This window comes from Eschrichtius robustus, chromosome 19 (genome assembly GCF_028021215.1).
Source record: "Eschrichtius robustus isolate mEscRob2 chromosome 19, mEscRob2.pri, whole genome shotgun sequence".
Taxonomy (NCBI): Eukaryota; Metazoa; Chordata; class Mammalia; order Artiodactyla; family Eschrichtiidae; genus Eschrichtius; species Eschrichtius robustus.
Window position 1 is genome coordinate 28,517,424 of NC_090842.1, and position 4,101 is coordinate 28,521,524.

The following is a 4,101-nucleotide window of genomic DNA, read 5'->3' on the forward strand; positions in this document are numbered from 1 at the left end:
CACGTATTTCTTATCTTTCTCCCTTCCCCCCAGGCTTGAATGTGTCTTAAGGGCGGAAATTCTGTTTTGTATACAAGCCTCCCCGAAATCCCGTGGAGAAAGTTACCCTCGCGACCTGAGGTCTTCTGGTCCCTGGGCAGAGCCAGTGCGTGGGTAAGTGTGGGGTTAGGGAGGAGACGTGAATCACGAAATGACGCAATGCGGGAAGGAGGAGGCGAGGGACGGATTAATCACGGACATTCCCTGCACGCCTACTGTGTGCCAAGCAAGGTTTGCGAACTAGGAACACGGTCAGGAAAAAGGGTAGATCTGGCTGTGCCGCTGCAGGACTCGGTGTAACCCGGAGCCTGAGTAAATGAGTTAAACACACATACAAATGTGAAGTTGCAGTTTTGACGAATGTACGCGTGCCAAGAGACCCTGCGATATCCGGGCTTCACCTGGTTCGGGCGCCAGCAGAGATCTATAAGCCGGTGCGAGTGTGCGGACTTGACTGTTTCTCTCGGAACAGGCAACAGGGCATGTATGCAGAAATGCAAGGGTACTTAGAGATATGCAAGAATCAAAGCTGATGTGAATAGTAAATGCATGAATGTAGAATGAATGCCTGTCGGCGGCACGAACGCACACGGGTCGAAGTAATAGTCCTCGGTCTCTCCGCCGTTCAGGGTGTCCAGCACACCGCGCGCGCCCTCTGCCGGTGCCCAGGCGCCTAGTTCTGCACCTTCTCGTTCCGTCTCGCTCCTCCCCTTCGAGCAAACGCCAGTGTCTAGCTCTTCCCAGCACAGGGAGGAGAACGATAGTTCCCGCGGTTCGCTACGCATGCGCACACTAGAGCCATTTTGAAGGGGATTGCTCACAAACGAGCCAGAAGTCAGGATGGCCGAGCGGTCTAAGGCGCTGCGTTCAGGTCGCAGTCTCCCCTGGAGGCGTGGGTTCGAATCCCACTTCTGACAAAGCTTAGTTTTCCTCTTTTTTTTTTTTGCTTTTCACGTAAAGTGGCACATCAAATAGGTAATACTATTAATCTTTTTACGAAACAAGTATTTCCTTCTTAAAAGGTGTTTTTTTCTTAATGATATTTATTTGACTTTGGGAATGTAAAAGAGAAAGATCCGATCTGAAACCGCAAAGACTCTCCTTAGACCCTGGAACTGGAAAAGAGAAAAAACGGGAAGGTTGTCAGGAGTGGGATTCGAACCCACGCCTCCAGGGGAGACTGCGACCTGAACGCAGCGCCTTAGACCGCTCGGCCATCCTGACTCTCGAACGTAGGTTTGTGGCGTCTTCTTTAGTGCATTGTATGGTGCGACGCGGCTTGGGAATTATCCAAATAATTTTGAGGTCCCTGGTAGCTCCAGATCCAACCACACAGCCCCTCGTCAGCCGCAATCAATAACCACCCGCGTTTCCAAGATTTACCGTTATCCTTAAACTGATTCAGTCTTTTTACTACTTATATGTTTTAAATGGAAACTCTAGCCTGAACAGAAAATGAAAATTAGTTTCTCTTGCCATCAATAGAAAATAACTATAAAAGTAAATACAATGGAAATGAAACTGTATTATTAAATTCTAGTCACTTGCCAATGCTCGGAAACTGAAGTTTTGACATTATTTTTAATGACAAATACTATCGAAAGGGTCGAGACTATTGTTGAGCCCCTGGGGGAAGTGAGGAGGGGGTCTACATGATTCTTTTTGGAAGGGGGTGTGCTCGGTTATGGACTTTGCCATAGGCTCCTCCATGGATGGGAAGACACGGGCAATGGGATCCCATTCCACAAGTGATTAGCTGAAGCCTCATCAAGAGAAAGTTGGCTTTTGTACCTTTTTGTAAACTGGCCAAGGGAAAAGCTGGAGGATGTTAAACCTGGAGAAGAGATAATTTATGTCTATAAAAGCCTCATGTGTACAAGGGATTTAGATTGTGTCTGTTGATCCTTGCTCTGAGAACTGGGGCTTGAGGTGGGCATGCAATGGGTGGGAGGTTACCACGGAGGAAGGTTTCCACAGAAGAAAGAGCTTGCTGGAAAGAAAACAGGGTGCCTGTGGAGATAGTGATATCCCCATCATTGGAGGCATTCAAGACGAGGCTGGACATTCACTGGCAGAAAAACTGGTAAAGGGATTTGACAGTTCCTGTTTCTTATTGCTGCTGTAACAAATTACTACTAACTTAGAGACTTAAAACCACACCATTTATTATCTTATAGTTCTGGAGGTCAACACTGTGTTCCTTCTGGAGTCTCTAGGGAATATCCATTTCCTTTCCTTTTCCAGCTTCTAAAGACCACCACAGGGTTTCCCTGGTGGTGCAGTGGTTAAGAATCCGCCTGCCAGTGCAGGGGACACAGGTTCGATCCCTGGTCTGGGAAGATCCCACATGCCCCGGAGCAACTAAGCCCGTGAGCCACAACTACTGAGCCTGCGTGCCGCAGCTACTGAAGCCCATGCGCCTAGAGCTCATGCTCCGCAACAAGAGAAGCCACCGCAATGAGAAGCCCACACACCACAACGAAGAGTAGCCCCCGCTCGCCGCAACTAGAGAAAGCCCGCACACAGCAACGAAGACCCAATGCAGCCAAAAATAAATAAATAAATTAAAAAAAAAAAAAAAAAGACCACCGCATTCCTTGGCTCATATCCCCACATCACTCCACCTTCTGCTTCTGTCTTCATGATGCCTTCTCTGACTCTGACCCTCCTGTCTAACCTCTTATTCTCACCTAACGCAAGTTTGTGTGCCCAAAGCACAGTGAGGCCAAACACACCTGAACACCAGAGTTTGGAGCAGAGAAAGATTTATTGCCAGGGCCATGCAAGGAGAACGGGTGGCTTGTGTTCAAAAGGCCAGAACTCCCCCACGGGTTTCAAGGAAGAAGGTTTTATACGGAAATTTGAGGGGGGGAGGGCTGCAGGGTGTGTAACCTTCCTCTAGTTGGCGGTGAGGTAACAGGGTGGTGTTCTAAGAATCTCAATCATCAGCCTTCCGGTTCCAACCAGTCTGGGGTCCCAGTGCTTGTACTGAGCCTGAAGTTACCATCCTACCTGGGCAGGGCCCTTAGTTCCTATAGAAGAACTCAGAGATGTATGTCAGGTTTTCCTTACGTCCCCCCAGGAGGAACCAGGAGCAGGCCCCATGGCTGCACTATGGTTTCTTTCTGTATTCCCTCACTCTAATTACTAATTGAATCTGCACTTTGGAACTCAGAGAAGGTCTTGGAGGCGGAAACCTTTTTCCCACAAACAAGAAATGGGGGGTACAGGAAGGCCTTTGTACTTGGGAAGGCCCCACAGGGTCCTGTACAGTTTCAATTCCTCCTTTTCTTTGATACTCCTCAGTCTTCAGGGGAACAGGTGTTGAATAGAGAGGTCAATCATAAATTTGGTAGAGGAACTTGGTTTTAGGGGAACTTGGTTTCATTATAAAGATGCTTGTATTTACACTGGGTCCATCCTGATAATCCAGAGTAATCTCCCCTGTCTCAAAATACTTAATTTAGCCATATCTGCAAAATCCCTTTAGTCATGTAAAGTAATATATTCACAGGCTCCAGAAATTGGAGGTAATTATCTTCGGTGAGGCAGCCTGTGTGTGTTTGAGGGGGGAAGAGGCAGGGTGAGAGGGAGACTTGTATATTTAAATTTTTGTATCATGTGCATATATTCTCTAGTCAAAAATAAATATGATTTCACCCGGTGATCAAGGTCAACATCAATAGTAATAAGTCAGATTGATAGCTTGTCAGATTGATTTGATGTGCCCTTAAATGGCACTTGGCCCCTGTAGACTTCCTCCCCAAAACACAATTACTCTGAGTCTAATCATGAGAAACATCAGACAAATCCCAATTCAACAGCATTCTACAAAATACCTGAGTAGTGCTCCTCAAAACTAGCAAGGTCATCAAACACAAGGAAAGTCTAAGAAACTGTCGCAGATAAGCCTAAGAAAAGACATCACTAGGAAATATAATCTGGTACCCTGGATAGGATCCTGGAACAGTAAAAGGACATTAGGGAAAAACTGAAAAAATCTGAATGAGGTATGGAGTTTAATAATAACGTATCAATGTTGGCTCATTAATTTTGATAAAT

At 46.6% G+C, this 4,101-nt stretch overlaps 2 non-coding genes across 2 annotated transcripts; one reads left to right on the forward strand and one right to left on the reverse strand.

Annotated features, from left to right (window-relative positions):
• Positions 1 to 873: 873 nt before the first annotated feature.
• On the forward strand, positions 874 to 956 carry TRNAL-CAG (transfer RNA leucine (anticodon CAG)). Its single transcript has one exon. It is a non-coding gene; the product is annotated as a tRNA-Leu (tRNA).
• Positions 957 to 1,180: 224 nt separating this feature from the next.
• Positions 1,181 to 1,263, reverse strand: TRNAL-CAG (transfer RNA leucine (anticodon CAG)). The gene has a single exon. It is a non-coding gene; the product is annotated as a tRNA-Leu (tRNA).
• Positions 1,264 to 4,101: the final 2,838 nt, after the last annotated feature.